Below are 23520 nucleotides of genomic sequence, written 5' to 3' on the forward strand. Positions count from 1 at the left end.
CAGTCCCATGACAAGGGGCATTATGGTTCCACTTCACAGTGCTCAGTTCTTGACATTGGGTGTGCTGCTGTGAGGAAGCACTTCCCTATGGGTGGGTAACAGTGATCAGAGAGCAAGTTAGCTGCCGCCTGTTTGTTAAAAATCCCTTGAGCAAACTGGTTTAGATACTGGCCTTTTGCCTCTGAGACCAGGACTCAAATCCTGCTTAAGCTAATAAGATGGAAGTCTTTTCTGTCCACTGGCTGTAACTGTTCTACGTCCATCTCAATTTGGTTCCCAGTAGGATTGAGCCTCAACAGTAAACACAGTACTAAACACTCCCTAACAGGCAGTGTTACTGAGACTAAATGACAGCTCGTGTTAGAAAATGGTGGGGAGGAGAAGAAATGTCACTAGTACCATAGGAATGCTCTTCTAAAGTTGTGGATGAGGCATGTTGTTTGAGCAAAGTAGCTTTAATCTGCACCTGGGAGTGTGAGATTCTGAACTCGGTGCTTGAACTTCACTTCAATATGCTGGCAAAAAAAATTAATAAGGTTGGGGGGTGGGGGGGGGGGTGGAAATCATTCTAAAAGAAGCCATATGCTTTTTTATTTCTCTCTGTTTTGAGCGAAAAAAACTAAAGGTAAAAATGATTTGTAATATTCATATTGTAGGGAAATTAGTTCCATTATAAACAAGCCCCAGTGCATTCTGATTACACATTCTACATACTGTTGTTGCCTTTATGTTCTGACTTGTGCATTGCTATATGAATTGCTTGTGCATTGAAGCTTCGAACTGTGGAGGAGCAGAGAAGATTTAAGGGTCCATGTACAGAAATCACTAAAACTAGTGGACAGGTACAAAAAATTATTGAAAAGGCTAATGGAATGTTAGCCTTTATCTCAAGGGGGCTGTAATACAGAAGGATGGAAGTTGTGCTACAGTTGTATAAAGCTGTGGTTTGACCCCATCTGGAGTACTGCGTTCAGTTCTGGGCACCACATCACAGGAAGGATGCATTGGCCTTGGAGGGGGTGCAGTGTAAATTCACCAAAATGGTACCAGAGCTTAAAGGTTAAATTATGAGGACAGATTGTACAGACTTCAGACTTAAATGTAGGGGGCAGATAAGTTTGCAGATGATAAAAAAAAAATTGCTGTGTGGTTGATAGTGAGGAAGAAAGCTGTAGACTGCAGGAAGATATCAGTGGATTGGTCAAGTGGGCAGAAAAGTGGCAAATGGAATTCAATCTGGAGAAGTGTGAGGTAATGCATTTGGGGAGGGCAAACAAGACAAGGGAATACACAATAAATGGTAGGATACTGAGAGGTGTAGAGAATTAGAGGGACCTTGGAGTACATATCCACAGATCCCTGAAGGTAGCAGGACAGGTAGATAAGGTGGTTGAGAAGGCATATGGGATATGTTCCTATATTCTATGCCTTGGCTAATAAAAGAGCAGGGAGGTTATGCAAAATTATAAAACGCTAGTTCGGCAACAGCTGGAGTACTGCATTCAGTTCTGGTCACATTACAGGAAAGATGTAATTGCACTAGAGGGTACAGAGAAGATTTACCAGAATGTTGCCAGGACTGGAGAATTTTAGCTACGAGGAATATAAGAACATAAGAAATTGGAGCAGGAGTAGGCCATAAGGCCCCTCAAGCTTGCTCCGCCATTCAATAAGGTCCTGGCTGATTTTCAACCTCAATTCCACTTTCCCACCCGATCTTATCTTGAGACTGTGCCCCCTAGTTCTAATCTCTCCAGCCAGGGAAAATAACCTCTCTGCATCGACGCTGACAAGCCCTCTCAGAATCTTATGTTTCAATGAGATCACTTCTCATTCTTTTAAACTCCAGAGAGTATAGGCCCATTCTACTCAATATCTCCATATAGGACAACCCTCTCATCCCAGGAAGCAATCTAGTGAACCTTTGTTGCCCCATCTCTAAGGCAAGTATATCCTTCCTTAGGTAAGAAGACCAAAACTGCACACAGTACTCCAGGTGTGGTCTCACCAAAGCCCTATACAACTGTCGTAAGACTTCCTTAAACTTGTACTCCAACCCCCTTGCAAAAAGGCCGACATGCCATTTGCCTTCCTAATTGCTTGCTGTGCCTGCATGTTAACTTTGTGTTTCTTGTATTGTGTTTCTTGTACAAGGACACCCATATCTCGCTCAACACCAACATTTAATTGTTTCTCACCATTTAAAAAAAAATTCTGTTTTTCTATTCTTCCTATCAAAGTGAATAACCTTACATTTCCCCATATTCTCCTCCATCTGGCAACTTCTTGCCCACTCACTTAACCTATCTATAGCTCTTTGCAGACTCTTTGTGTCCTCCTCACAGCTCACTTTCCCACCTGGCTTTGTATGGTCAGCAAACTTGTATACATTTCCCTCTGTCCCTTCATCTAAATCATTAATATAGATTGTGAACAGCTGAGGCCCATGCAGTGATCCTTGCAGCACCTCACTAGTTACAGCCTGCCAACCTGAAAATGACCTGTTTATCTCTACTCTTTTCTGTTCGTTAATCAATCCTCTATCCATGCTAATATATTACCCCCAATCCCATGAGCCCTTATCTTGTCTAACAACATTTTATGTGGCACCTTATCAAATGCCTTTTGAAAATCCAAATACACTACATCTACTGGTTCCCCTTAATCTACCCTCCTTGTTACAGCCTCAAAAAATCCCAATAGATTTGTCAAACACAATTTCTCTTTCATAAAACCATGTTGACTCTGCTTAATCATATTATGATTCTCTTAAGTGCCCTGTTACCATTTCCTTAATAATGGATTCCAGCATTTTCCCGATGACTGATATCAGGCTAACTGGCCTGTAATTCCCGGAGAAAGATTGGATAGGCTGGAGTTGTTTTCTTTGGAACAGAGGAAGCTGAGGGGAGATATAATTGAGGGGCCTAGGTGGTTAGGAAGGACCTATTTCCCTTAGCAGAGAGGCCAATAACCAGGGGGCATAGATTTTAAAGTAATTGGTGGAAGGATTAGAGGGGAGTTAAGGAGAAATTTTTTCATAGAGGGTGGTGGGGGTCGGAACTCACTGCCTGAAAGGGTGATTGAGGCGGAAACTCTCATCGCGTTTCTTGGGTATTCACTTGAAATGCTGTAACCTACAAGGCTATGGACCAAAAGCTGGAAAGTGGAATTAGGCTAGATAGCTCTTTTTCAGCCGGCACAGACACGATCAGCTGAATGGCCTCCTTCTGTGCTGTAAATTTCAATGACTAGGCTTGTATTTCTTTGGGTATAGATTAATGGGTGATCTAATTGAGGTGTTTAAGATGATTAAAGGATTTGATGGGGTGGATAGAGAGAAACTATTTCTTCTGATGGGGGAGTTCCCAAAGCATTTGATGTCAATTTAAAGTCCAGGAAGCATGCCTTCACACACAGGGTAGTGGAAATCTGGAACTCTTCTCCCAAAAAGATGTAGAGGCTGGGGGTCAATTGAAAATTTCAAGACTGAGATTGATAGTTCTTTTTTAAGTACGGTTATTAAGGGTTACAGAATCAAGGCTGGTAATGGAGTTAAGATGCAAGTCAGCCATGATCTAATTGAATGGTGGAACAGGATCGAGGGGCTGAATGGCCTACTCCTGTATCTGTGTTCCCATCCTTTATAATACTGCATATTGACCTCCAGCTGTGTCTGCGTATTCTTTCTACTTAGCTTGATGATGAACACTTTGTATAATGTGGAAAAAAGTGATGTCAATTACATAACTTGTCAACTATAAATTGGTTTATTGCATCAAATTTAAATTATCACCCATACCAAGTTCTCTTCGGGTATGTTGCTTTCAGCTCTGAGAACTGACTCGGGTTATGTGGAATTACTTTTTTTTTCCTGAAAGTGTAACATCTCCGCTCTTGATTTTCCCCACCCCAAAAGTGGCAAAAATGGTATACTTTAAAGAAGTGTTATTTCATAGTGGATAATTTTATAATGGGAGAGACTATCCAAGTATTAAAATGTGGTCTGGATTAAAAGTTGTTGGTAGCTTGCTAAGTGAGAATGGTATTAAGTAAAAATGGAGAGTAGTTGTAAGTAACGGGAGGAAAATGTTTCACCAATGCAATATTAGAGTATCCAGCTTGTTGGACAAAATGTCCTTTTTGTGTAGTTATGCTAAATATTCCTGGTTCTGGTTTCTTCCCTCCCCTTCTTGCTCTGTCTAAATTTACTTCAAAACATTCAAATGCACTCTTCTCAGACCAAACTAAACACCTCCATGCTTGCTTCCTCTGCTGAAATTGTTTCCCCTTTATCTCTGTCGCTATAAATTCCCTCTAAGTGCCAATGGATATGAAAGATACCGAAGTGTTGATTGTATAAGTGAATGTTGTGAAACTGTATTCATGTACTGTTGCTGATCAATCCTAATTGACTCAGTGCTCTGTACAGAAGCTCTAAAGATAGTGTTCCATATCTTGGACCTCAAGGTTTTTCAAATTCTAGGTTCTTGCCTCTTTCACATCAGATTAGAGTCATGTGCAAAGACTCTCATCATGAAATGCTGGTGGTGGGGAAACTTTGAGACAGTAATCCGGGACAAAATTAATTGACACTTGGAAAAGTATAGGCTAATAAATGAAAGTCAGCTCGGATTGGTTGAAGGAAAATAGTGTTTGACTAACTTGATTGAGTTCTTTGAAGCATGGAAAGGGTTGATGTTATATGGACTTTCAAAAGTCATTTGATAAAGCAAAATTAAAGCCCATGGGATTAAAGGGACACTGGCAGCATGAATACAAAATTGACTAAGGGACAGAAAGCAGAGAGAAGTGGTGAACGGTTGTTTTTCAGACTGGAGGGAAGTATACCATGGTGTTCCCCAGGGATTGGTATTAGGACCACTGCTCTTTTTGATATATAGATTTTTGAATACTGTGTGCAGTTTTGGTCGTCTTAGTTAAGAAAGGACATCATTGCTTTAGAGGTGGTTCAGAGAAGGTTCACTCGACTGATTCCTGGGATGAGGGGGTTATCTTATGAGGAAAGGTTGGACAAGTTGGGCCTGTGTACATTGGAGTTTAGAAGAATGAGAGGTGATCTTATTGAAACATATAAGATCCTGAGGGGACTAGAAGGGGTAGATGCTGAGGATGTTTCCCCTTGTGGGAGAGTTTAGAACTAGGGGCCACAGTTTAAAAATAAGGGGTCTCCCATTTAAGACGGAGATGAGGAGAAATTTTTTCCTGGAGGGTCGTGAGTCTGTGGAACTCCCTTCCCCAGAGAGCGGTGGAGGCAGGGTCATTGAATATTTTTAAGGCTGAGTTAGATGGATTCCTGATTAACAAGGGAGTCAAAGATTATAGTATTTAGATGGGAAAGTAGGGTTGCGGTCACAATCAGATCAGCCATGATCTTATCAAATGGAGGAGCAGGCTTGAGGGGCTGAATGGCCTACTCCTGCTCTTAATTCGTATGCTCGTATGTATATTAATGACCTGCACTTGGGTGTACAGGGTATAATTTCAAAGTTTGGAAATGTAATAAACAATGTGGAGGATCATAACAAACTTCAGGAGGACTTGGACAGACTGGTGAAATGGGCAGACACATGGCAGATGAAAATGCGGAGAAGTGTGAAGTGATATGTTTTGGCAGGAAGAATGAGGAGAGGCAATATAAACTAAATGGTACAATTTTGAAGGGGGTGCAGGAACAGCAAGACCTGGAGGTGCACATGCACAAATCTTTGAAGGTGGCATGACAAGTTGAGAAGGTTGTTTTTAAAAAAAAACATATAGGATCCTTGGCTTTATTAATAGAGGCATAGAATACAAAAGCAAGGAAGTTATGCTAAACCTTTATAAAACACTGGTTAGGCTTCAGCTGGAGTATTGTGTTCAATTCTGGGCACCATATTTTGGGAAGGATGTCAAGATCTGAGAGATGGTACAGAAGAGATTTACTTGAATGGTATAGCAATCAGTTTACAAACCTAAATGTTAGAAGTAATATCCAGGCAAGACAGACAAATCGTGACACCGGAATTAAGTGAGTTAACCAGGAAGTGTGCACTAGATGCAAGACTTCTAATATATAATAGCAGATCGCATGTAGCCCTGCTCACAACGAGTTGATGATTATGCTATTTATAGAAGTGTTCTCAACCAAGTGTGATGGGGAAAGTACTTAGTAGTAACTATGACACTTAAAGGAAATGACTCACAGTTAATATTACTTGTGAATCTTCCGTGGTCTTGCTCATGGTTAGTCAGAGGAAATTATGTTAATTAACTGTGTTGTAACAGGCTGAGAGGGGTTACAGTGCCACCTCTAGAGCAACTAAGAATAACAGGAGTTCTTGTAATATTTTTAAGAGGTAACAGTGCCACCTTGTATGGAAGAACTTGGCAGAGCAAGAATTAACATCAGAACGTTAACCATTGATTTAAATGGACTGGGAGCATTAGTGTTACGAATTCAAGGATTTTATATACAGTGAACCTCTCGTGGTGTTGCTCAGGGTTAGTCAGAGGAAATGAAATGCCTTTTAGCTGTGCTTTTTGTAATAGAGAGGTTACAGCACCATCTCCAGTAGCGAGCAAGAGTAGCAACTAATAGAGAGAGATGTCAATGTAACACCACTAACCAGGGGAGAAAAGGGTAAACCAGATAACTATAGGCCTGTCAGCTGAACATTGATAATGGGTATGCTTCTGGAGGCTACAAATACTGGGTAAAAAAGGTAATACTGGCCTCGAAAGACAAAGGTTAATTGTGGACTACCAGCATGGATTTGTAAGAGGCAAGTTGTCTGTGAAAATTTAACCGGGTCATTGAGGAAATAACACAGTTGATATTATGTATTTGGATTTTCAAGGAGTATTTGATAAGGTGCTGTGTTGGATATTAACATTAAAGTGCATGATATTAAAGGGAATGGAATAGCATGAATAGGCACTTGGCTAAAGGACAGATAATGGGGACTAATGGATGTTTTTTGCATCGGAGGGCTGTGAACATTGGTATCCCCCAGGTGTCACTAATTTTGATGTATTTAAATGATCTGGACTCGGGTAGACATGGCACAGTATGAAGTTTTGCAGAAGACACAAAAATAGGGAGTGTAGCTAATTGTGAAGTCGACTGTAGGCAACTGAAAGGCATATGTTAGCAGATTAGGCAGATGGATATCAAATGAAATTTAATGTGTAGAAATGTCATGACTCATTGGGAGGGAACAAGGGGGCTTACAAACTAAATGGAGAACTTCAAAAGGAGTAGGAAAGAGATTTTGAACTTCAAGTGGGAGGATAAGTTGATAAAGCTTTTAAAGAAAAGCAGTATAATGTACAAAGGCAGAGGTAGAGCTAAACCTATACAAATCATTGGTTGTGCTGTAGTTACAATATTGTGTCCAGTTTTGGATGCCCTCCTTCAGGAAGGATGTCAAGGCCGTTGAGAGGGTATAGAAAATGATACCAGGGATGGGAAGCATTAGTTATGAGAATAGACTAGAGTATGAGACTGGGACTCTCTTCAGCAGAACAAAGATGATGAAGAGTGGATCTGATAAGAGGTGCTCAGAAGTGAGGGATCTTGATAGGGCAAATCAGGAAAAATCAATTCCACTGGTCGGGGTCTAGATGGCATGAATTTAGACCATCAAATGATGAAATTTCTTCAGACAGTGGGTTGTCAGGACATGGAACCAGAACCCATAAAAGTTTTTAAAAGGGAAGTGGATAAATATTTGGAGAAACAAATTTATAACACTGTGGGGGTGGACAAAGAGGAATAGGAGCAAGTGGATTGCTCTTTGAGAACTAGCAAGTGAATTGGGCAGAAAGGTCTCCTGTACTGTGAAATTCTTTGATTCTGTAACACGGTACTTTTTGTTTTTCTGTTGAATGACACTTTTAATTCATCACCTCAAATTCTTCCTGCCAGCAGTGATTGAGCTATGGTTACTGGCCTAAATGTGCATGTCAAACATCACCCAAATTTGGAAGCAGGAAATCTATAATTGTACTTGGTCCAAACTGAAGTGAACATAGTATGAAAATTTCACATGCCCAGAATGATGGTGTACTGAAATCCTGGTGACAACCTTTTCCCATCTGTTGGTGCCAGTCTGACCAGCTGTTGGCACAAGCAGTGGTGTTGATTGGAGCTCAATGCCTTTTACGCAGTAAATTTAAACATGTTAATCATCATTTGATGAATCTCAGTTACAGGAACATGTGTTAAGCTACAAAATCTCTGATGCCCATTGAAACTCCAGTAGGATTTGAGTGTTTATATGCTCTTGGCAAGCACCAATTTCATTACATTTGGCCTAAAGCAATCCAAATATTGCAGTGTGATTTGTTAAGTAGATGTGCAATTACAGCAGAACAGGCTGATCACGACGGTGCTATAATGTCAAACAGTGAGTGCTGGAAATCTGAAAATAAATTGGAAATGCACAGCATGTTGACCTGCACGTGAAAAGGCAGGTTACTAGATTTGGCAAGAAAAAAAATCATCTCGCCAGCCTGTCAAATGTTTGGTCTAACTAGATCAGCATCGTTCTTGTATTACAATTAACTCTTTATGGGCATGGTATTTGCCTGCAAGACTTTATTGTAGCTTGGAATATTCCAGCATGACTTAACGTTCTACTGCAGTTGGTAAAAATGATTCTACATGTGTTCTAACAAAATAATATAGCCTAATTCTAAATTCATTTATAAATAGATATTATAGCAAAGTTATTGAGTGAGATTTTCTGCGCATTGTCTTGAAAGCATTACTTTTTTGTTAACCTCCTCAGTTGGCTTTTTCACATGGTTTATACTGGTGGTTTGCAAACATGCTGTGTGTGGGTGGCCCCCACAACTATCTGCACGCTCCCAGAGACCACCCTCCCCTGACTGTCAGCTACCCAGAGGAGAACAGTGCTGTCATTACAGAAAACTAATTTTTTTCTATCAAATAACAGAAGTAACATGTCAGTGAGTCAAATCGGGGTGGGGGGGGGGAAATGCAGCAATCTGATCATTAGATGGACGGGCCCCTGGGATCGCCTCACATTCAGGACGAATTCAGAATTGGCTTTCAATTCCACAGATGTTAGTTGTTAAATAGTATTTATTCAGGACTGTTCCTTGGGATTGCGTGTGTTTTTATGAAGAGGCGCTGGTTTTAGCCTTAGAGTTGATCTGATGGAGGCCACGATAAGTTGAATTTTGTTTTTAGATAGTGATTTTTGGCACTCAACTCTGAGGAAGTTGTTTGTTTACATGAGCTGCAGCAAGACAGCCAAGCTGCAGCCCTACAAAGGGTGTTTTAGGTTACTACAATGATTTCCATTGTCATGTAAGTTAGCATTCCACAGTTTCAGACGGGACTGTGTTTTGTAAACTAGTCACGACACGCCTGTTCACTCGCAGCTGTTCCAGTAAATCCTTTTTGCTTTGTGTGCCTCTCCCTTGCTATAAATGAGGGTGGCATCATGTTATGGGAGCATTATGATATCTGCCAAATTGTGTATTCAGAGCAACAGCACCACCTTGAAGTTTGGAAATGTTTCAATCACTGGTGTGTCTGCACTGAGCTCATGTTTTGTGCATCACACTACTTTTAGTTGACTTGTGATTTGCAAGATATAAAGTAAATTCAACTTTCACAAAATTGAAGATGTCCCAGAAGCATCATTGTAAATACATTTATTAGGCAAAGTGTGCTTTTCACATATTTTCAATGCAGTGTATTTTCCACTCCATGCTGCTTGATGACAGCTGCAATGACTCTTGAGGCCCATGGTTGTCAATCCTGTCCAAGAATATGTGACTTCCGTCTCTCTCAGCTTTGTTTTCAAGAGACCAGTAGTTTGTTGCCCAACTTACTGTTCGTGCCTCTCCACTTGCCAGAGAAAATAATTGCATTGCAAAATTGTTCAGCCTCATCCAAGTAACTAGTTGCAGCTTGAATTTTTCTTTCAGCTGCCCCTCTCTGGGTGAAAAGCTACTAAAGTTCAGTTTGGCCCCTCTGTGTTACTGTGTTAAAACAATCTTTTTGTGTACATTCTCAAGTTACTTTTATGACCAGCTGATTTTCCAAGCTGTTGCTCATGGAAGATCAAGAACAACATTTTTTTTTTCTGTGACTGTCTACCTTGTTCTTTCCGACACTCATTCTTTTCTGCTTCTGTGTCTGTTTTTCTTCCTGATGCCAGTTTCTCTAATTGTTCCACTCTCACTGGCTCACTCACTTATTCTGCACCGCTCTTGCACCTGTCCGTTCACCTACTCGAGAGGAGTGAATATTTCAGAAACTTGGAGCACGAGGGTATGAAGCAATGTACCAAGTTGGAGGTAGGTACTATGAGTTGACTGGGAGAAGCTGCCCAGGAGCTCCTAGGAAATGGGCAGGTGACCACCAGGAAGGAAGGGTGTGGGGTTAGTGCATGGGAGATGGTAGTGGGGAGAGGTAGGAATTAGAAAGGTGGTGTTTCAGGCCTTGGGTAACTTTTGGTGAATGGAGTCTAGATAGCCTGAGAGCACTCGTGAAACTGAGGATTTGGAGTATTGGGTGGAGGAGGGGTCTTGGCAACCGGGGCAGTGAGCGCTTCAGGAGAGTCACACGCTCCAGGAGCAGGTACAGTAGCTTTGCTGGAAGGGGCAAAAGGCAGATGCTGGGGAAGAGGAGGGCAGTCACTGCTGCCTGAAAATTATTGGGATCCAACTCCAGCAATGGAGCACTTGACTGATGGACTTGCCTGTGTTAGAGAGAAAATTGTTTTCAGTATTGGAAGTTTCCATGGTCAACTTTATTGCTGAGTTTTTTGAGAATTATACTTTGTATGTCATGGGCAAGTCAGACGCATGCCAAATGCGCAACTTTGAATGAATTAATTAGATTGGTTTTACACATCAGGAACGATATATTGGGCTTGGAGGGAGTGCAGTGCAGGTTCACCAGAATAATACTGGGACTAAAGGGTTAAATTATGAGTACAGGTTGCATAGACTAGGCTTGTATTCCTTTGAGTATAGAAGATTGAGGTGAGCTAATTGAGGTGTTTGAGATGGTTAACGGAATTGATAGTTTCTCTCCATCTATCCTATTTCATTTGGTGGGGGAGTCTAGAACATAACCTTAAAATTAGAGCGAGGCCATTCAGGGGTGATGTCAGGAAGCATTTCTTCACACCAAGTGTAGTGGAGATCTGGAACGCTTTTTCTCTTTCCCTCTTTTTCCTCCCCCCAAAAAAAGCTGTTGAGGCTGGGGCTCAATTGAAAATTTCAAAACTGAGATTGATAGGCAAGGGTATTAAGGGTTACGGAACCAAGGTGGGTAGACAGAGTCAAGCTACAGATCAGCCATGATCTTATTGAATGGCGGAATAGGCTTGATGGGTTGAATGGCCTACTCCAGTTCTTGTGTTTCTATTTTTTGGCTGGTGAGCCTGTTGCAGGTAGCAAGGTCCCAAATCAGTGATCTACAGAATTGGTGCTTGAACAGTAGTTTAAAAACTATTAAAACGATTCTTTTGTTGCAGTAACATTTTCTGGGCAAGCCCTGTACAAATGAGGATTAAACAAAGCCATTCCCCTACCTGAAAGACCCAAGCTTAGGCTGGCCATGCAGATGAATTTATGCCACCTCTACTACCCTTTCCTAAACCGTCCTGTACTGTGAGCAGGTTGGTTATAATGGGGCAGAGTTTGAGCAGCCAAAACTGTTTGTTCAAATGTTTCTGGAGTATAAAGGGGCTGTAAATCGCCCCTTTTCAGTCCTGAAAATTTGTCTCTTTTAGTCTAAATGAGATTAAATGTACTCTTAAGTATACTTTTAATGTTGCTGCAAAGTTGTAGACGAGACAGAACTGCAGCTGTTCTGGCTCTGAATTTTGTGGGAAAATTCATGTAGTTCTAGACCACTGTAAGAGGCACACACCCTGATTTCTTTGGTGATGTTGGCAAATCCACACTTGGGCTTGTCTGAATGCTTGAAGTGATTCTTTCTTTCTTCAGGTTCCAGTTCTAATTCAAAAATCAGTCGGAGTATAGGAGAAAGAATTTCTTAAATGTTTCAGCAATGAAATAATTGATTAACTGGTTTAGGTAGATGTTTGTATGTTGGAATTGGGATTGTTTAGTTTACGACATACTATTCATGGGTGTGTTCACCTAATTTCTTTGGAGCAAAATCTTGACGTGCTGGAGCAATATATTTTTTATCACTTTTTCGCTTGTTGTTCACTGATGTAAGTGATCTCTCCTCGTAAACTACAACTGATTCAGTACTTCACTTTTTTGGGGCCAAAAAATTAAGCCCTGTCTGTCATCTGCTCCCTCGCTCACACTCTTCTTTCCCCCCTCCCCCGCCGTTCCTTTATCTCAATCTCTCTCCTTTTACGCTCTTTTTCATTGAGGTTTTGATTCTGCTGCTGTCCTATGGCCTTTCCTTGTATTCAGACTTGTAAGTCTGCTACTACTAGAAGGGGGTAAGGACGGGAGCATGGAACTTAAAATGTTCAATTAGATCTGGAGTATGAATAGAATTATTTTTTCCAATTGGTTTTGTTGCTAACAATGTAATTGTTGTTTCCATGTTACTTTATTGAACATTTTAAATTGCTACGATGTAGACATAACTCCCTCCTGCTGAATTCTGGTAAGATAGCAGAGTGTAATTTCAGTGTCATGCTGTTCATGTATTGTACATCTTGACATACACTATTGCCATTTAGATTGGAAACATCTGAAAGTAAAACTAGTAGGCCCTTTGATTGACTGAGGGACAAGTGCTTCAGGTAATATTGAGCTCTGGGTGCTCACAGTAACTGATGAGCTCATGTTCCACAGTATTTACACCACTACAGACTCTTAGAATTTATAATGCAGGTGTCCAGAATAGACATTGTGGTGACACTAGCCTATGAAATCTCCCTGTGGCCTGGTGAGAAGTGGCATATATATTTGATGGACTTCATTGTCACTGTGGCTCTAGTGTTATGGTCGTCATTTTTTTTATTAGAAAAAAGAACTTTCATTTATAAAGTGCATTTCATATCCTCAGGGCCTCCCAAAGCACTTCACAGCCAATGAAGTACTTTTGAAGTGTAGTCACTGTTGTTATGTGGACAAACACAGCAGCAAATTTATGCACAAACAGCAATGAGATCAATCGCCAATTAATCCATTTGTGGTGTTGGTTGAGGGAAAAATATTTGCTAGGACACAGGGGGAATTCCTCTAGTCATCTTCAAATAGTGCCATGGGATCTTTTACACCCACCTAAGAGGGCAGACGGGGCTTGGATTTGACAGCACCTCCGATAGTGCAGCACTCCCTCAGTACTGCACTGGAATGTCATCTTAGATCATGTGCTCAAGTCTCTGGAGAGGGGCTTGACCCTACAACCTTCTGATTCAGAGGTGAGAGTGTTATCACTGAGCTACGGCTGACAGCCTGATATAAACCAACAGCTTGAGTGCTTCTTTTGTACTTAATGAAGCTTTTTTACACTTGTGTTTCACAACCAAGTTGGTTTAATTTGTTCGGGACTAAATGTAAGAATTTTTAGGAACCAATAATGGCCATTTGACCAAAACAAGCCAGTACATCCCTGAATGGATGAACCTCATGCACTTTTTCTGAGTCCCTCCTTCTCCTGTGATGTATTCAATTTTCTCTTATTGTCAACTTGTATTATCTACTTCAGTGAAAGAAAGAGACTCTCACTTGTGCCTCGTTGTTCAAAAGTCTCTATGCATTTTATGTATGATGAACTCCTTTTGCAAGTGCAGTGGCTGTTGTGGGTCTACTCCAGTACCTGCCCAGGTAATGTTTCACAGCTCTATTACTCTGGACAAGAAAACTGTTTCCCTTTGTACACTGTACTGTACTGTTTTCTTCCCCTTAGTGTCTTCTGGTATTTGAACCTTTCACTGTAGTGAATAACTTGCCAGGATCAACTTTTATCCTTTTCTTCAGTTTCAAATCAATTGCCTCAAAACCACCTCCTCTAAAGAAAGTGAGCCTGATTTTCTTAATCTTTCATCATAACTTAAATTCTCAATAGTCAGTCATCTCTGATGCTCACTTCTGTGTTCTTCCTATGATTAGATCATCACTTGTGATGGGGTCTAACCAGCATCTTGTACAGCGATAATACGACCTCTTTGGACTTATCTTCTATCTTTCCACGAATGTAGACCAATTCCTTATTTGCCCTTTTAATGCAAATAAACATTCAGCTGACTGTTTGATAGATTTTGCTTCTATAAGACCTAGATCGACATGTTGTTCCATTGCTCCATTTGATACAACTTATAACTATGGTTTAGTCTCCACTGTTGTTGCTGGGGAGTGCAACTAATTGGATAACTCTTTCAAAGAGCCGGCACAGGCACGATGGGCCGAATGACTTCCTTCTGTGCTGAGATTCTATGTTGGCCACCCGCTAAGTGGTATGAAGTTAGCTTCTCATGTCTTCCATTTTCAGTGAAATGTAATTTTTTTTCCAATAATGTGTCTCATTATGTAGTGAATATTTTCCTAAATACGTAGTTGAAATCTAAATCACTTTTATCTCAGTAGCCATTCCAGTTAACTGGTATTAACATTTTTCTATTATATAGTACCTCCCTTTTTATGATGCTCAGTGCTTTACACTGTTTCCTCAGACTTGCCAGCGATGCTTCTAATTTCGTACAAGTAGCTGTGCAATGCCTTTGAAATGGGGCAAGGAAGGAGAGAATTGTTTCTGTGCCAGTAAGGTGTTCCTTGCTTTCATTCTTGCAGGGCTCTGGTATCAGTGGGCAAAAAGTACTTTCTGCCATTGAGAAAACAAGAAGTGAAATTTTTTTTCCCCCAAGGCTCCCAATTGTTCCATCAATTTTGTTTTCTGAACAAATGATAGTCACAAGAAATGCTGTATCAGCTTGGCTCAGTTTGTAGCACTCTTGCCTGAGTCAGAGTTGTGCGTTCACGTCCCATAATCTAGGCTTACACTTCAGTGCAGTACTAAGGGAGTGCTGTATTTCAGATGAGCCATCAAACCAAGGCCCCATCTGCCTGTAAAAGATCGCAAGACACTATTTGAGGAGCAGGGAGTTCTCCCAGTGTCCTGGCCAACATTTGTTGCTCAACCAATTTGTTTGCCTATAAAACAACAGGAACAGCAGTTGAAAATCATTTTTTATTACTTTTTCTTTCATGCTGATGCAGCGATATTGTCTTGTGTGAAGCTAAGAAATATTGCAAGTGGGGGGGAAAGTAGTTGTGCAGTACCTGAAAAAATTGTGGGGAATTTTCTACAAAGATGGAAACCAAGCAAAAATTGATGAAACTGTGTGTTGAATAAATGAGCTGCAAGTTAATACTCTGCCACAACACTGTTTTTGCCAATGTGACTTTACTCTCTGGATGAATTCTAACATGCATGCAGTTGAGTCCATGTGTACTCTCTCACACCCACTACTGACTGTGTTATTGTCAGATGTGGAAACTGTTTTTGTTGCTTCCTATTAAGCCGGAGGGAAATAAGTAATCATATTTGTAAATGTACATGCTGTCAGCCGTAGCTCAGTTGGTAGCACTCTCGCCTCTGAGTCAGAAGGTAATGGTTTCAAGCCCCATTCTAGACTTGAGCACGAAATCTAGGCTGACACTCCAGTGCAATACTGAGGAAGTGCTGCACTGTCAGAGGTGTCGTCTTTCGGATGAGACGTTAAACTGAGGCCTCTTCTGCCCTCAGGTGGACGTAAAAGATCCCATGGCACTATTAGAGGGCACAATTCTAAAAGGGGTACAGGAACAGAGAGATCTGGGGGTATATGTGCACAAATCTTTGAAGGTGGCAGGGCAGGTTGAGAAAGCGGTTAAAAAAGCATATGGGATCGTGGGCTTTATACAGTTATATAAAAAGAAAAAGGGTGGCTAAGGCAAACGTAGGTCCCTTAGAGGATGAGACCGGGAAATTAATGGTGGGAAACATGGAGATGGCAAAAATGCTGAACAAATATTTTGTTTCAGTCTTTACGGTAGAGGACATTAAGAATATCCCAACACTGGACAAACAGGGGGCTCTAGGGGGGGAGGAGTTAAATACAATTAAAATCACTAAGGAATTGGTACTCAGTAAATTAATGGGACTCAAGGTGGGTAAATCCCCTGGACCTGATGGCTTACATCTTGAGGGAAGTGGCAGTAGGGATTGTGGATGCTTTGGTAATAATTTTCCAAAATTCTCTGGACTCGGCAAAGGTCCCGGCAGATCGGAAAACTGCTAATGTAACACCCTTATTTAAAAAGGGTAGTAGGCAGAAGGCTGGAAATTATAGACCAGTTAGCCTAACATCTGTGGTGGGTAAAATTTTGGAGTCTATTATTAAGGAGACAGTAGCGGAACATTTGGATAAACATAATTTAATAGGACAAAGTCAGCATGGCTTTACGAAGGGGAAGTCATGTCTGACAAATTTGCTTGAGTTCTTTGAGGACATAATGTACAGGGTGGATAAAGGGGAACCAGTGGACGTAGTGTATTCAGACTTCCAGAAGGCATTCGACAAGGTGCCACATAAAAGATTATTGCTCAAGATAAAGAATCACTGGATTGGGGGTAATATTCTGGCATGGGTGGAGGATTGGTTATCTAACAGGAAGCAGAGAGTTGGGATAAATGGTTCATCCTCGGACTGGCAACCAGTAGCCAGTGGTGTTCTGCAGGGGTCGGTGCTGGGTTCCCAACTCTTTACAATCTATATTAACGATTTGGAGGAGGGGACCGAGTATAACATATCAAAGTTTGCAGATGATACAAAGATGGGAGGGAAAGTGGAGAGTGAGGAGGACATAAAAAACCTACAGGGGGATATAGACAGGCTGGGTGAGTGGGCGGAGATTTGGCAGATGCAATACAATATTGGAAAATGTGAGGTTATGCACTTTGGCAGGAAAAATCAGAGAGCAAGTTATTATCTTAATGGCGAGAAACTGGAAAGTACTGCAGTACAAAGGGATCTGGGGGTCCTAGTGCAAGAAAATCAACAAGTTAGTGTGCAGGTGATCAAGAAGGCCAACGGAATGTTGGCTTTTATTGCTAGGGGGATAGAATATAAAAACAGGGAGGTATTGCTGCAGTTATACAAGGTATTGGTGAGACCGCACCTGGAATACTGCATACAGTTTTGGTGTCCACACTTAAGAAAAGACATACTTGCTCTCGAGGCAGTACAAAGAAGGTTCACTCGGTCAATCCCGGGGATGAGGGGGCGGACATATGAGGAGAGGTTGAGTAGATTGGGACTCTACTCATTGGAGTTCAGAAGAATGAGAGGCGATCTTATTGAAACATATAAGATTGTGAAGGGGCTTGATCGGGTGGATGCGGTAAGGATATTCCCAAGGATGGGTGAAACTAGAACTAGGGGGCATAATCTTAGAATAAGGGGCTGCTCTTTCAAAACTGAGATGAGGAGAAACTTCTTCACTCAGAGGGTAGTAGGTCTGTGGAATTTGCTGCCCCAGGAAGCTGTGGAAGCTACATCATTAAATAAATTTAAAACAGAAATAGACAGTTTTCTCGAAGTAAAGGGAATTAGGGGTTACAGGGAGCGGGCAGGAAATTGGACATGAATTTAGATTTGAGGTTAGGATCAGATCAGCCATGATCTTATTGAATGGCGGAGCAGGCTCGAGGGGCCGATTGGCCTACTCCTGCTCCTATTTCTTATGTTCTTATAAATAGAAGCCATGATGTGGAGATGCCGGTGATGGACTGGGGTGGACAAATGTAAGGAATCTTACAACACCAGGTTATAGTCCAACAAATTTATTTTAAAATCACAAGCTTTCGGAGATTATCTCCTTCGTCAGATGATTGAATGAAAAGGTTCTCAAATCGCATATCTTATACGATGTTGGGACAGCATCACACCAATCAAAAGGTGTCGTTGTTATTCAAACAGGCCAGTCACGGAGAACAGCACGTCCCAGTACACTCGATATACATTGTGTCTTTTACACAGGCAGGCAGAAAGAAACTCAAAATGGCAGAGAGAGAGAGAGAGAGAATTTTAAAAAACATATAAATTTTTTCCCCCTTTTTGCTGGTGGGGTTACGTGTAGCGTGACATGAACCCAAGATCCCGGTTGAGGCCGTCCTCATGGGTGCGGAACTTGGCTATCAACTTCTGCTCGACGATTTTGCGTTGTCGTGTGTCTCGAAGGCCGCCTTGGAGAACGCTTACCCGAAGATCGGTGGCTGAATGTCCTTGACTGCTAAAGTGTTCCCCGACTGGGAGGGAACCCTCCTGTTTGGCGATTGTTGCGCGGTGTCCGTTCATCCGTTGTCGCAGCGTCTGCATGGTCTCGCCAATGTACCATGCACCCATGAGGACGGCCTCAACCGGGATCTTGGGTTCATGTCACGCTACACGTAACCCCACCAGCAAAAAGGGGGAAAAAATTTATATGTTTTTTAAAATTCTCTCTCTCTCTCTCTGCCATTTTGAGTTTCTTTCTGCCTGCCTGTGTAAAAGACACAATGTATATCGAGTGTACTGGGACGTGCTGTTCTCCGTGACTGGCCTGTTTGAATAACAACGACACCTTTTGATTGGTGTGATGCTGTCCCAACATCGTATAAGATATGCGATTTGAGAACCTTTTCATTCAATCATCTGACGAAGGAGATAATCTCCGAAAGCTTGTGATTTTAAAATAAATTTGTTGGACTATAACCTGGTGTTGTAAGATTCCTTACACTTATAAATAGAGGCATAGAGTACAAAAGCAAGGAAGTCATGATAAAACACTAGTTCGACCACAACTGGAGTACTATGTCCATTTCTGGGCACCACACTTTAGGAAAGATGTGAAGGCCTTAGAGAGGGTACAGAAAAGATTCACTAGAATGATTCCAGGGATGAGGGACTTTGGTTATGTGGATAGACTGGAGAAGCTGTGATTGTTCTCCTTGGAATAGAGAAGGTTGAGAGGAGATTTGATAGAGGTATTTAAAATCATGAGTCCAGACAGAATAGAAACTGTTCCAATTGGTGGAAGGGTCAAGAACTGGAGGACGTAGATTTGCAATGATTGACAAAAGAACCAAAGGCGACATGAGGAAAAACTTTTTTATGCAGCGAGTGGTTAGGATCTGGAATGCACTGCCGGGGGGGGGGGCAGGGGATGTTGGAAGCAGATTCAATCGTGGCTTTCAAAAAGGAACTGGATAAGTACTTGAAAGGAAAAAATGTTCATGGCTACAGGGATAGGGCTAGTGGGACTCGCTGGATTGCTCTTGCATAGAGCCGGCATGGACTCGATGGGCCGAATGACCTCCTTCCTGCTGTAATCTTTGTGATTCTGTTTCAAAGAGGAGCAGGGGAGTTCTCCCTAATGTCCTGGCCAATATTCTTCAACCACATCAGTTTAAAACAAAAACTGATTAACTAATTTTCTGGTCATTATCACATTGCTGTTTGTGGGACCTTGCTGTGAGCAAATTGGCTGCTACATTTTTTACATTACAACAGCGATTACACTTCAAAAGTACTTCATTGGCTGTAAAGTGCTTTGAGACGTCCTGAGGTTGTGAAAGGCGCTGCATAAATGCAAGTCTTTTCTTTTAATGCATTGATGTGGACTGAATATTAAAATAATGAGTAAGCACCAGTGTAATGGAGGGTATACTGGGATAGTCTTGAGCATAACCACTTTTTATTTATGGAGTTTGATGTATGAATGAGGATTAAATACATTATGTTTAATCCTCATCAACATATCTTCCACCTATACAACATATTTAGTGAAGAGGCAAACAATTATGTTATGATCTGATGAAGGATAACGAGAAATCAAATAGAACAGTGCTCCTTGTCTCAAACATGACAAATTTAATGCTGTGAAACTAAATGGAGCACCTCTTCCCTTCTGGAATCCAAAGGAGCGTGCGAGATCCTAGGCCCCAAAATGCAAATGCTTCCTGGTGTAAGCGCTGGGCTGTGCAGACCCACCCATTGTTTCTGACTCCACCCAAGTTCAGGGGGCCATGAAAAGTGGTCTATTTGCATCGGAGGGGGAGGGTTATTATCGTGTGCTTTAAGTGGGCAGCTGGGGGACGGTGACTGGTCCTTCTGTGGCTGGCTTTGTAAGGAGGCTGCTTTCACTTTTCCTTTTAAGGGAGGAAAGAAGAGAATCCCTCATCTTTGAGGTTCCGGGCTCCAATCTTGACCTGGATCTCCTCCCCTCAACCCACCCCCTCCCCCCTTTCCCCCTCAATTGAACCAGTTTCTGCTGGGATTGGAGATTATTACACTTCTTCTCAACATACTGACCTGGTTTTACACTGGGTCCACATAGGCAAAGTGCAGGAATTTGCAGTAATGGGAGTCCTTGCCTCCTTACTGTGGATGCCCAAGGAAAGGGTGGATGGAAGTTCTGCCCGTTACTAGGCCCTGCAGGAACTCCCAGAAATGGCAGAGTCCCGGCACAGCCATTTTTCAATTGTAAACAATTTTACAACACCAAGTTATAGTCCAGCAATTTTATTTTAAATTCACAAGCTTTCGGAGATTTTCTCCTTCCTCAGGCAAATGTTTCAAGATCTCCTTGAAGCCTACGCATTTATACATATTGAACAATAATACATGGTGTTTACAGACTGCCCCTGCAACTGCCCGTTGCCAAGGCAATCACCGTGTTCAGACAGAGAGGTGTTACCTGCAGAACCTCCGAATACACATTCAACAAAAAAACAAACAGGGAAAAAAAACAGAGAAAAAAAAACACAGAGAGAGGCAGAAACATCCGGAAGGCAGAGAGAGCCAGCAAATGACCCATTATATTAAAAACAGATAACATTTGTTCGCTGGTGGGGTAACGTGTAGCGTGACATGAACCCAAGATCCCGGTTGAGGCCGTCCTCATGGGTGCGGAACTTGGCTATCAATTTCTGCTCGACGATTTTGCGTTGTCGTGTGTCTCGAAGGCCGCCTTGGAGTACGCTTACCCGAAGGTCGGTGGATGAATGTCCATGACTGCTGAAGTGTTCCCCGACTGGGAGGGAACCCTCCTGTTTGGCGATTGTTGCGCGGTGTCCGTTCATCCGTTGTCGCAGCGTCTGCATGGTCTCGCCAATGTACCATGCTCTGGGGCATCCTTTCCTGCAACGTATGAGGTAGACAACGTTGGCTGAGTCACAGGAGTATGAACCATGCACCTGGTGGGTGGTGTCATCTCGTGTGATGGTGGTATCTGTGTCGATGATCTGGCATGTCTTGCAGAGGTTACCGTGGCAGGGTTGTGTGGCGTCGTGGACGCTGTTCTCTTGAAAGCTAGGTAGTTTGCTGCGAACGATGGTCTGTTTGAGGTTGGGTGGCTGTTTAAAGGCGAGTAGTGGAGGTGTGGGGATGGCCATAGCGAGGTGTTTGTCCTCATTGATGACATGTTGAAGGCTGCGGAGAACATGGCGTAGTTTCTCCGCTCCGGGGAAGTACTGGACGACAAAGGGTACTCTGTTGGTTGCGTCCCGTGTTAGTCTCCTGAGGAGGTCTATGCGATTTTTTGCTGTGGCCCGTCGGAACTGTCGATCGATGAGTCGAGCGTCATATCCCGTTCTTACTAGGGCGTCTTTCAGCGTCTGTAGGTGTCCATCGCGTTCCTCCTCGTCTGAGCAGACCCTGTGTATTCGCAGGGCCTGTCCATAGGGGATGGCCTCTTTGACGTGGTTAGGGTGGAAGCTGGAAAAGTGGAGCATCGTGAGGTTGTCCGTGGGCTTGCGGTAGAGTGAGGTGCTGAGGTGCCCGTCTTTGATGGAGATTCGTGTGTCCAAGAAAGAAACTGATTCTGAGGAGTAGTCCATGGTGAGCTTGATGGTGGGATGGAACTTGTTGATGTTATCGTGTAGTCTCTTTAGTGATTCCTTGCCGTGGGTCCATAGAAAGAAAATGTCGTCGATGTATCTGGTGTATAGTGTTGGTTGGAGGTCTTGTGCAGTGAAGAAGTCCTGCTCGAACTTGTGCATGAAAATGTTGGCGTATTGGGGTGCGAATTTGGTCCCCATGGCTGTTCCGTGTGTTTGGGTAAAGAACTGGTTATCGAAGGTGAAGACATTGTGATCCAGGATGAAGCGGATGAGTTGTAGGATGGCTTCCGGAGATTGGCTGTTGTTGGTGTTGAGTATTGATGCTGTCGCAGCGATGCCGTCATCGTGGGGGATACTGGTGTATAGTGCCGAGACGTCCATCGTGGTGAGAAGTGTTCCTGGTTCAACTGGTCCGTGGGTACTGAGTTTTTGTAGGAAGTCTGTAGTGTCACGACAGAAGCTGGGGGTTCCCTGTACGATGGGTTTCAGGATGCCCTCGATGTATCCAGAGAGGTTCTCACACAGGGTTCCGTTGCCTGATACGATGGGACGTCCGGGTGTGTTGGCTTTGTGTATCTTTGGGAGGCAGTAGAAGTCTCCCACGCGGGGATTACGTGGGATGAGAATGCGTAGGATGCTTTGAAGGTCTGGATCGAAGGTCTTGATCAGTTTGTTGAGCTGGTGGGTGTGTTCTTTGGTCGGATCTGCGGGTAACCGTCTGTAGTGTTCCTGGTTGTCCAGTTGTCGGTATGCTTCTTTGCAATAGTCTGTTCTGTTCTGTATGACTATGGCTCCTCCTTTGTCCGCTGGTTTGATGACGATGTTGCGGTTGGTCTTGAGAGCGTTGATGGCGTTGCGTTGTGCTCGGGTGACATTCTGGACTGTCTTCTGAGTGCGGCTGATGAATCTGGCATTGACGCATTTCCTGACAGCTTGAGCATACATGTCCAGCTGAGGGCAGCGACCCTCCGGAGGAGTCCAGTTTGACTCTTTCCTCTTCGGTTGCTGTACCGCGGATCCCTCTGTCTGCTGTTCCGGATCGTCGATTGTCTCATTGGGTTCGCTGCTGAAATCTTGGGGTTTGTGGTAGAATTCCCGGAGCCTCATTCTCCTGATGAATTCCTCTGTGTCCGCCGCGAGACTAGTGGGGTCCATTTTGGTAGTGGGGCAGAAATTGAGCCCTCGGCTGAGAACTTCGATTTCGTCTGGTTGAAGGGTGTGGTCGGATAAATTGACAATAGACTTCCCTGTGGTTGCAACCGTGGTACCAGGGGAAGCTTGGTCGTTGCTGGTGGTGATGCCGAGTTTCTCAAGCTTCCTGCTCTTGGTTTTCATGTAGGCAGCGTAGTTCCGTTGCCTCGTCTGTTTGGCGGTATAACGTAGCTGGTCTGCTGTGTCCTGAGTACAGGTTGAGAGTATGGACTCTATCTTGGTTTCGAGGTTGTGGCGTCTGCTGTAGAGTTGGTGTATGAGATGGTTGCGGAGTGTGCGAGAGGTACGGCGGCAGAGTCTCTCAGCGTAATCCGAGTTGTATGTGGACTTGAGTGGGTTCGTGATCTGGAGTCCTTTCGGGATCTTGTCTGCTTTCTTGCAGCTCTGTAAAAACTTGATGTCTGTGTCTAAATGCGCGAATTCTACCACAAACCCCAAGATTTCAGCAGCGAACCCAATGA

At 42.8% G+C, this 23520-nt stretch overlaps 1 protein-coding gene across 1 annotated transcript in view; it reads left to right on the forward strand.

Moving 5' to 3' along the window:
- The window catches only part of reep3b (receptor accessory protein 3b), a 71139-nt gene that overhangs the window by 20722 nt on the left and 26897 nt on the right, over positions 1–23520 (forward strand). The gene's annotated exons all lie outside the window — the stretch shown is intronic.

This window comes from Heptranchias perlo, chromosome 21 (genome assembly GCF_035084215.1).
Source record: "Heptranchias perlo isolate sHepPer1 chromosome 21, sHepPer1.hap1, whole genome shotgun sequence".
Lineage (NCBI taxonomy): Eukaryota > Metazoa > Chordata > Chondrichthyes > Hexanchiformes > Hexanchidae > Heptranchias > Heptranchias perlo.